Source organism: Pseudophryne corroboree, chromosome 1 (assembly GCF_028390025.1).
Source record: "Pseudophryne corroboree isolate aPseCor3 chromosome 1, aPseCor3.hap2, whole genome shotgun sequence".
Lineage (NCBI taxonomy): Eukaryota > Metazoa > Chordata > Amphibia > Anura > Myobatrachidae > Pseudophryne > Pseudophryne corroboree.
The window spans coordinates 90,745,717-90,757,209 of NC_086444.1; positions in this window are offsets into that span (position 1 = coordinate 90,745,717).

The window sequence follows — 11,493 nt, forward strand, 5'->3', positions numbered from 1 at the left end:
AACACCACACAGTAAACAGATTAGGAACAGAATGGTAGAATTACACCCTGTCTTGGAGATAGTAACTCCCAATGGGGGAACCCATAGACAGGAAGAGATGAGCTGCGATCAATCATTTCAGAATTCCCCGACCCTCGGAAGCATTTAGCCAGATGTCAGAAATTTATCAGAGATCTGGGTAATGTGTATGAACCGACAAACCAACATTGGAGGACATTTTTGAAAGCATGCCTACCCCCTAATATTGACACCCAAAAATTCATCACTGATTGTAGATTAGAGTCGGATAGTCCTATGACTGACAGAAACAATCAGGAAAATATAGAACAAATTAATAGGCAACTAGAGTTGTGTTTCCCCACTGAGTGGAGAAGAATTTTCTCCATAAAACAGAGGGAAAATGAAATGACATCTGAATATTTCCATCGGGCCCTGCAAATAATGGATAGATACATGGGGGTATCAGATACAGGGAACGATACGAATTACAGGAAGGTAGCTGTCTCTGTGTTAATGGACGGACTCAATAAGACAGTGAGGGACAGAGTACAAACATCTTTTTTTTTAATAAAGTAATTTTTATTCAATAGAATGGAGATTAAGTTACAGAAATTGCATATTATTATTATTATTATTATTATCCTTTATTTATATGGCGCCACAAGGGTTCCGCCGCGCCCAATTACAGAGTACATAAACAAATATCAACGGCATATCACATATATCAAACAAATCCCATTTTCATTTATGAGATAAGTTTACAGCAGTGGAGTAACAAGCTGTGCCCCTGATGAAATGAGCAAAGATATACAATTGTTCGAAATATTTGGACTTGCAAGATCCGCAACTAATATATAAATCCCCATTAACCTTTTTGTTTTTCACCCTTAAACTAACCCAAAAAAAAGATTACAAGAAAAGAAAAGGGAAAGAAAGAAAAACATAGAAAGAAGCACAGTAAGGAGGAATCCTCTAACTCAGGACCTCTTTAGTCGTGCATGTATTTAGGCGAACACGCAGAGCTCAGCAGCCAAACATCTGAACATACATCATTAAACATTAATTCAGTGACACAATAGCACTTCAGTGCCCACTATGATTGAGGGACCAGGTGGGAGTGGGGAGATTCCAGCCATGGAGACCAGACTCTTTCAAATTTGGCTGATGCGTTTTGTTTCATATAAATATATATTTCCTTGGATATTGTATCGTTAACTAGGGTCTTGAGCGCAGAAACTAAAGGGCCACTAGGGGCCATCCAGAGCCTTGCAATGCAAACCTTAGCCAAGGCACATACATTGCGAGCATATAGACCCGCCGGATCAGACACAGAAGTAGAGCATCCCATCCCCAAAACACAAAATTGTGGGGTAAGCAAGCCGCCAGTCACTCCTGTACTCTCCAGAATCAACCTGACCCCCGACCAGAACACCCGCAGCCTCGGGCAGTCCCACACTAGATGCCAAAATGTTCCCACATCCACCCCGCACTTAGGGCAGAGGCTAGACCCGCCAGTCCCAAAAGTGGCCAGTCTAACTGGAGTCATATATGTTCTATGTAGAATGAAGAATTGAATTTGTTGATACCTGAGAGACTTGGTGACTGTAGCAGGATATTCCAGAGCAAGGGCCCAGTCCTCCTCAGTTATTAGACCCATATCCTCCTCCCACTTTCCACGGAGACGTGTCAAAGGGTCCGTATGGAGTTTGGTAAGAAGATATCCATACGCAAGGGAGACCATCTTAACTCGACCCAATGTAGTCACAAAGGTCCTGATGGGAAATGGGAGGATTTGTGGGGGGGACTCAGCAAATTGGGACTGGAGGGCATGACGAAGTTGAAGGTATCTGAAAAAGTAGGAGTTGGGTAAATCAAACTCATCTTTCAGTTGCTGAAAGGATTTGAGTACACTATCTAGGTAAAGTTGGGAAATAGAAACCACAGATCTAGGGACCCATACCTCCCGTCCCTCAATCGCATGCAATTCAGGAAGCCAGTCAGAGTACCAAAGGGGGGTATCTGGGTCCAGGCGTCGTACCCTAAGAGGTCCCTCAGGGCCCGCCATATCTTTAAGGCCTGGAAAATAATAGGGGGAAGAAACCGAGCTATGCTCCCACTCAGCAGCACCTGCATAGGAGAGAGGTGAGGAAAGTAGCAGCGAATGAACTCACAATGTAAAGAGTCAATGCCAGAATCCTGCGCCCATACACTAATATGAGTCAGCTGAGCAGCGTAGTAATACATCTGAAAGTTAGGCATAGCCAGGCCGCCATCAGAGCGTTGCCTGATGAGAGTATTTAACTGTATCCTAGGTCGTTTGTTAGCCAAAATCAGTGAGGATAAAACACTATTCAATTTCCTAAAGAATAATGGATAGATATATACAGGGGACTGGAGAATAATATCTAAAAGTTTGGGCAGTATGATCATTTTGATGAGATTACCCTGCCAGACACCGTCAGTGGAAGCTTACACCAAGTTTTGGATTTGCACACGACCTGCTGCATGGTCGGGTCAAGGTTCAGATGGATAAAATCAGAAGGGTCGTTAGTTATTTGAATTCCGAGGTATTTAAATTGTGTTGTCCAACATAATGGCAGGGAGATTTTGGGAACAGTAGGAGGGGGGCCTATGACTGGCATAATGTATGATTTAGACCAGTTGATTTGAAGACCCGAGTGAGCACCAAAGCTCTCCATCACACGCAGCAGAATGGGCATTGACTTGGTGTAATCTTGCAAAAACAACAACATGTCGTCGGCATAGAGAGCTATCCTATCCTCACGTGGGCCCGTACAGATTTCCACAATATCTGGGTGCGATCTTACCAGACAGGCCAAGGGCTCGATGGCCAAGGCAAACAGTGTGGGGGATAGGCGGCAGCCCTGCCTAGTACCACGGGACAATTGAAAGGAGGGGGATACATAGCCATTCACCAAGATCCTGGCACTCGGATGTTGATACAGTAATTTAGTCCATCTGATAAAGTTGGGCCCAAAGCCCATACAAGCCATCACCTCCCATAAATAAGCTCATTCAATACTGTCAAAGGCTTTGGCCGCGTCCAGCGAGACCACAGCCGAGTCAGTAGGAAAGTCATGTGGGAGTTGTAAAATGGTATACAATCTACGTAGGTTAATAGAAGTGGACTTCCCTGGCATGAAGCCAGTCTGGTCCGGGTGAATGAGGGAGGTGATCACTGTGTTAAGCCGTACTGCCAATATCTTTGCCAGGATCTTAGCATCGGTGGGAATCAGAGATATCGGCCTATAGGAGTCTGGAGACCTAGGGTCTTTACCGGGCTTTGGAATCACTATTATAACTGCCTCTGACATAGGGGTACATTTACTAAGATTCGTATTTTCCAGAATCATGTCCAAGTTCAATCACGAATGACATCGACAGTGTAAAATTGCAACTTTTTGAATTGATTACGATGGATTTACTAAGCTGTCGTATTCGGGTTTTTCTTTTGTTCCGATGTCGATGTCATTCGTGGTTTTTTACCTATTTTTACGGCAGTGATTAGCAAAACACTGCCGACTTTTTTAACAATCAATCTCGGCCGGATCTGTGTGATCCGTGCTGGTGTTTATTTATTTTTTATTTTTTAATTAAACACTGTAAAATAATAAAAAAAATTGCGTGGGGTCCCCCCTCCTAAGCATAACCAGCCTCGGGCTCTTTGAGCCGATCCTGGTTGCAAAAATATGGGGGGGAAAATGACAGGGGTTCCCCCATATTTAAGCAACCAGCATCGGGCTCTGCGCCTGGTCCTGGTCCCAAAAATACGGGGGACAAAAAGAGTAGGGGTCCCCCGTATTTTTAAAACCAGCACCGGGCTCCACTAGCTGGACAGATAATGCCACAGCCGGGGGTCACTTTTATATAGTGCCCTGCGGCCGTGGCATCAAAAATCCAACTAGTCACCCCTGGCCGGGGTACCCTGGGGGAGTGGGGACCCCTTCAATCAAGGGGTCCCCCCCCCCAGCCACCCAAGGGCCAGGGGTGAAGCCCGAGGCTGTCCCCCCCCATCCAATGGGCTGCGGATGGGGAGGCTGATAGCCTTTGTTGTAAAAGAAAAGATATTGTTTTTAGTAGCAGTACTACAAGGCCCAGCAAGCCTCCCCCGCATGCTGGTACTTGGAGAACCACAAGTACCAGCATGCGACGGAAAAACGGGCCCGCTGGTACCTGTAGTACTACTACTAAAAAAATACCCAAAAAAAGACAAGACACACACACCGTGAAAGTATAATTTTATTACATACATACACACATACATACATACTTACCTTAAGTTCCCACGCAGGTCGGTCCTCTTCTCCAGTAGAATCCAAGGGGTACCTGTTGAAGAAATTATACTCACGAGATCCAGGGGTCCAGGCTCCTCGGGAAATCCAGGGGTAATCCACGTACTTGCATAAAATAAGAAAACGGAAAGCCGAGCCACGAACTGAAAGGGGCCCCATGTTTGCACATGGGTCACCTTTCCACGAATGCCAGAAACCCACTCTGACTGATGTCTAAGTGGGTTTCTTCAGCCAATCAGGGAGTGCCACGTTGTAGCACTCTCCTGATCGGCTGTGTGCTCCTGTACTGAGTGACAGGCGGCACACGGCAGTGTTACAATGTAGCGCCTATGCGCTCCATTGTAACCAATGATGGGAACTTTCTGCCCTGCGGTTGACCTAAAGTGACGTCACCGCTGAGCAGAAAGTTCCCACCATTGGTTACAATGTAGCGCATAGGCGCTACATTGTAACACTGCCGTGTGCTGCCTGTCAGTGAGGACAGGAGCACACAGCCGATCAGGAGAGTGCTACAACGTGGCACTCCCTGATTGGCTGAAGAAACCCACTTAGACATCAGTCAGAGTGGGTTTCTGGCATTCGTGGAAAGGAGTCCCATGTGAAAACATGGGGCCCCTTTCAGTTCGTGGCTCGGCTTTCCGTTTTCTTATTTTATGCAAGTACGTGGATTACCCCTGGATTTCCCGAGGAGCCTGGACCCCTGGATCTCGTGAGTATAATTTCTTCAACAGGTACCCCTTGGATTCTACTGGAGAAGAGGACCGACCTGCGTGGGAACTTAAGGTAAGTATGTATGTATGTGTGTATGTATGTAATAAAATTATACTTTCACGGTGTGTGTGTCTTGTCTTTTTTTGGGTATTTTTTTAGTAGTAGTACTACAGGTACCAGCGGGCCCGTTTTTCCGTCGCATGCTGGTACTTGTGGTTCTCCAAGTACCAGCATGCGGGGGAGGCTTGCTGGGCCTTGTAGTACTGCTACTAAAAACAATATCTTTTCTTTTACAACAAAGGCTATCAGCCTCCCCATCCGCAGCCCATTGGATGGGGGGGGGACAGCCTCGGGCTTCACCCCTGGCCCTTGGGTGGCTGGGGGGGGGGACCCCTTGATTGAAGGGGTCCCCACTCCCCCAGGGTACCCCGGCCAGGGGTGACTAGTTGGATTTTTGATGCCACGGCCGCAGGGCACTATATAAAAGTGACCCCCGGCTGTGGCATTATCTGTCCAGCTAGTGGAGCCCGGTGCTGGTTTTAAAAATACGGGGGACCCCTACTCTTTTTGTCCCCCGTATTTTTGGGACCAGGACCAGGCGCAGAGCCCGATGCTGGTTGCTTAAATATGGGGGAACCCCTGTCATTTTTTCCCCCATATTTTTGCAACCAGGATCGGCTCAAAGAGCCCGAGGCTGGTTATGCTTAGGAGGGGGGACCCCACGCAATTTTTTTTAATAAAATAACAACTTTCCCACCCCTTCCCACTGATATACATGCACGGATCTCATGGATCCCTGCATGCCTATCCAATCACGGAAAAAAAAAGTAGGTCTGTTTTTTTTAGCACTTTTTTACGAGTTGTAATTTTTCACGGCAGTGTTTGTTTTTTTTTTGCTGTGCACTTCTTAGTAAATGACCGAGATTCATACTTAAACAGCCGCGTTTTGACCGATGGTGTATTCATTCGTAATTTTTTACCTGAACTTGCAAAAAATTACGAATGCCCTCATCACTGCCGTGATTAGTGCTTAGTAAATTACCGAGATGACACTTTGATGAAAAAACGGCATCTCGGTCAAAATCGGGAGCTTAGTAAATTTCCCCCATAGAGGGGGGAAGTTCGTTATTGGCAAATATATCTAAGTATAAGGCATGGAGCCTGGGCCCGAAAAAATCAATATGAGTTTTGTATACTTCGGAGGGAATTCCGTCACACCCCGGAGCCTTGCCATTAGGGGACACACCAATAGCCGCAGTCACCTCCGCGAGCGTCAAAGGCGCCTCCAGTACCTCACGGGCCTCAGAGGAGAGTGCGGGCAGTGGAATACCCCCCAGATAATAAGAATTTACTCACCGGTAATTCTATTTCTCGTAGTCCGTAGTGGATGCTGGGGACTCCGTAAGGACCATGGGGAATAGACGGCTCCGCAGGAGACTGGGCACACTAAAAGAAAGATTTGGTACTACCTGGTGTGCACTGGCTCCTCCCTCTATGCCCCTCCTCCAGACCTCAGTTAGGATACTGTGCCCGGAAGAGCTGACACAATAAGGAAGGATTTTGAATCCCGGGTAAGACTCATACCAGCCACACCAATCACACCGTATAACTCGTGATATTTAACCCAGTTAACAGTATGAAATACAACTGAGCCTCTCAACAGATGGCTCAACAATAACCCTTTAGTTAGGCAATAACTATATACAAGTATTGCAGACAATCCGCACTTGGGATGGGCGCCCAGCATCCACTACGGACTACGAGAAATAGAATTACCGGTGAGTAAATTCTTATTTTCTCTGACGTCCTAGTGGATGCTGGGGACTCAGTAAGGACCATGGGGATTATACCAAAGCTCCCAAACGGGCGGGAGAGTGCGGATGACTCTGCAGCACCGAATGAGAGAACTCAAGGTCCTCCTCAGCCAGGGTATCAAATTTGTAGAATTTAGCAAACGTGTTTGCCCCTGACCAAGTAGCAGCTCGGCAAAGTTGTAAAGCCGAGACCCCTCGGGCAGCCGCCCAAGATGAGCCCACCTTCCTCGTGGAATGGGCTTTCACTGATTTAGGATGCGGCAATCCAGCCGCAGAATGCGCCAGCTGAATTGTGCTACAAATCCAGCGAGCAATAGTCTGCTTAGAAGCAGGAGCACCTATTTTGTTGGGTGCATACAGGATAAAAAGCGAGTCAGTTTTCCTGACTCCAGCCGTCCTGGAAACATAAATTTTCAAGGCCCTGACTACGTCCAGTAACTTGGAATCCTCCAAGTCCTTAGTAGCCGCAGGCACCACAATAGGTTGGTTCAAGTGAAAAGCTGATACCACCTTAGGGAGAAACTGGGGACGAGTCCTCAATTCTGCCCTATCCATATGGAAAATCAGATAAGGGCTTTTACATGACAAAGCCGCCAATTCTGACACACGGCTGGCCGAAGCCAAGGCCAATAACATGACCACTTTCCACGTGAGATATTTGAGATCCACGGTTTTAAGTGGTTCAAACCAATGTGATTTTAGGAAACTCAACACCACATTGAGATCCCAAGGTGCCACAGGAGGCACAAAAGGGGGCTGAATATGAAGCACTCCCTTTACAAAAGTCTGAACTTCAGGCAGTGAAGCCAGTTCTTTCTGGAAGAAAATCGACAGAGCCGAAATCTGGACCTTAATGGAACCCAATTTTAGGCCCATAGTCACTCCTGACTGTAGGAAGTGCAGAAAACGACCCAGCTGAAATTCCTCTGTAGGGTCCTTCCTGGCCTCACACCACGCAACATATTTTCGCCAAATGCGGTGATAATGGTTTGCGGTTACTTCTTTCCTGGCTTTTATCAGCGTAGGAATGACTTCCTCCGGAATGCCCTTTTCCTTTAGGATCCGGAATTCAACCGCCATGCCGTCAAACGCAGCCGCGGTAAGTCTTGGAACAGACAGGGCCCCTGCTGTAGCAGATCCTGTTTGAGCGGTAGAGGCCATGGGTCCTCTGATAACATTTCTTGAAGTTCCGGGTACCAAGCTCTTCTTGGCCAATCCGGAACCACGAGTATCGTTCTTACTCCTCGCCTTCTTATTATTCTCAGTACCTTTGGTATGAGGGGGAGAGGAGGGAACACATAAACCGACTGGTACACCCACGGTGTCACTAGAGCGTCCACAGCTATCGCCTGAGGGTCCCTTGACCTGGCGCAATATCTCTTTAGCTTCTTGTTGAGGCGGGATGCCATCATGTCCACCTGTGGCCTTTCCCAGCGGTTTACCAACAGTAGGAAGACTTCTGGAAGAAGTCCCCACTCTCCCGGGTGTAGGTCGTGTCTGCTGAGGAAGTCTGCTTCCCAGTTGTCCACTCCCGGAATGAACACTGCTGACAGTGTAAGTACGTGATTTTCCGCCCATCGGAGAATCCTTGTGGCTTCTGCCATGGCCACCCTGCTTCTTGTGCCGCCCTGTCGGTTTACATGGGCAACTGCCGTGATGTTATCTGATTGAATCAGAATCGGCTGGTTTTGAAGCAGGGGCCTTGCCTGACTTAGGGCATTGTAAATGGCCCTCAGTTCCAGAATGTTTATGTGTAGGGACGACTCCTGACTTGACCAAAGTCCCTGGAAATTTCTTCCCTGTGTGACTGTGCCCCAGCCCCGAAGGCTGGCATCCGTGGTCACCAGGACCCAGTCCTGTATGCCGAATCTGCGGCCCACTAGAAGATGAGCACTCTGCAGCCACCACAGTAGAGACACCCTGGTCTTTGGAGACAGGGTTATCAGTTGATGCATCTGAAGATGCGATCCCGACCACTTGTCCAAGAGGTCCCACTGGAAGGTCCTTGCATGGAACCTGACGAATGGAATTGCTTCGTACGAAGCCACCATTTTTCCCAGGACTCGTGTGCAGTGATGCACCGATACCCGTTTTGGTTTTAGGAGGTCTCTGACTAGAGATGACAGCTCCTTGGCTTTCTCCTGCGGGAGAAACACTTTTTTCTGTTCTGTGTCCAGAATCATCCCCAGGAACAGTAAGCGTGTGGAAGGAACCAGTTGTGACTTTGGAATGTTTAGAATCCAGCCATGCTGTTGTAGCACTTCCCGAGATAGTGCTACTCCGACCAGTAACTGCTCCCTGGACCTCGCCTTTATTAGGAGATCGTCCAAGTACGGGATAATTAAAACTCCCTTTTTTCGAAGGAGTATCATCATTTCTGCCATTACCTTGGTAAACACCCTCGGTGCCGTGGACAGTCCAAACGGTAGTGTCTGGAATTGGTAATGGCAATCCTGTACCACAAATCTGAGGTACTCCTGGTGAGGAAGGTAAATTGGGACATGCAGGTAAGCATCCTTGATGTCCAGGGATACCATGTAATCCCCCTCGTCCAGGCTTGCAAAAACCGCCCTGAGCGATTCCATCTTGAACTTTGATTTTTTTATGTATGTGTTCAAGGATTTCAAATTTAAAATGGGTCTCACCGAACCGTCCGGTTTCGGTACCACAAACAGTGTGGAATAGTAACCCCGTCCTTGTTGAAGTAGGGGTACTTTGACTATCACCTGCTGGGAATACAGCTTGTGAATTGCCTCTAGTACAGCCTCCCTGCTCGAGGGAATTGTCGGTAAGGCCGATTTGAGGAAACGGCGGGGGGGAGTCGCCTCGAATTCCAGCTTGTACCCCTGAGATACTACTTGAAGGATCCAGGGATCCATCCGTGAGCGAACCCACTGATCGCTGAAATTTTTGAGGCGGCCCCCCACCGTACCTGGCCTGTGGAGCCCCACCGTCATGCGGCGTATTTGGAAGAAGCGGGGGAGGACTTTTGTTCCTGGGAACCTGCTGCGTGGTGCAGCTTTTTTCCCCTTCCTCTGCCTCTAGACAGAAAGGACCCGCCTTTTTCCCGCCTGTTTTTCTGGGGTCGAAAGGACTGCACCTGATAGTACAGCGCTTTCTTAGGCTGTGAGGGGACATAGGGTAAAAATGCTGACTTACCAGCTGTTGCTGTGGAAACAAGGTCTGAGAGACCATCCCCGAATAACTCCTCACCCTTATAAGGCAAAACTTCCATGTGCCTTTTAGAATCTGCATCCCCTGTCCACTGCCGAGTCCATAAACCTCTCCTAGCAGAAATGGACAATGCACTTATTCTAGATGCCAGCCGGCAGATCTCCCTCTGTGCATCTCTCATGTACAAGACTGAGTCTTTTATATGCTCTACGGTTAGCAATATAGTGTCCCTGTCCAGGGTGTCAATATTTTCTGACAGGGAATCTGACCAAGCAGCAGCAGCACTGCACATCCACGCTGAAGCAATAGCTGGTCTCAGTATAACACCAGTGTGTGTATATATAGACTTTAGGATAGCCTCCTGCTTTCTATCAGCAGGTTCCTTTAGGGCGGCCGTATCCGGAGACGGTAGTGCCACCTTTTTAGACAAACGTGTGAGCGCTTTATCCACCCTAGGGGGAGTTTCCCAACGTGACCTATCCTCTGGCGAGAAAGGGAACGCCATTAGTAATTTTTTTGAAATCACCAATTTCTTATCAGGGAAAGCCCACGCTTCTTCACACACTTCATTTAATTCTTCAGATGGGGGAAAAACTATTGGTAGTTTTTTCTCCCCAAACATAATACCCTTTTTTGAGGTACCTGGGTTTATATCAGAAAGGTGTAAAACCTCTTTCATTGCCTCAATCATGCCACGAATGGCCCTAGTGGACATTAAATTTGACTCATCGTCGTCGACACTGGTATCAGTATCCGTGTCGACATCTGTGTCTGCCATCCTGAGGTAGTGGGCGTTATAGAGCCCCTGATGGCCTTTGAATTGCCTGGGCAGGCACGAGCTGAGAAGCCGGCTGTCCCGCATTTGGCATGTCGTCAAATTTTTTATGTAAGGAGTCGACACTTGCACGTAATTCCTTCCATAAGTCCATCCACTCAGGTGTCTGCCCCGCAGGGGGTGACATCACATTTATAGGCATCTGCTCCGCCTCCACATAAGTCTCCTCATCAAACATGTCGACACAGCCGTACCGACACACCGCACACACACACACAGGGAATGCTCTTAAAGGAGACAGGACCCACAAAAGCCCTTTGGGGAGACAGAGAGAGAGTATGCCAGCACACACCAGAGCGCTATATAATGCAGGGACTAACTGAATTATGTCCCCTATAGCTGCTATAATATTTACTGCGCCTCAAATCTGTGCCCCCCCCTCTCTTTTTTACCCTTTTCTGTAGTGTAGACTGCAGGGGAGAGTCAGGGAGCTTCCTTCCAGCGGAACTGTGAGGGAGAAATGGCGCCAGTGTGCTGAGGGAGATGGCTCCGCCCCTTTTTCGGCTGACTTTTCTCCCGCTTTTTTCTGTATTCTGGCAGGGGTAATTACCACATATATAGCCTCTGGGGCTATATATTGTGGTTATTTTGCCAGCCAAGGTGATATTATTGCTGCTCAGGGCGCCCCCCCAGCGCCCTGCACCCT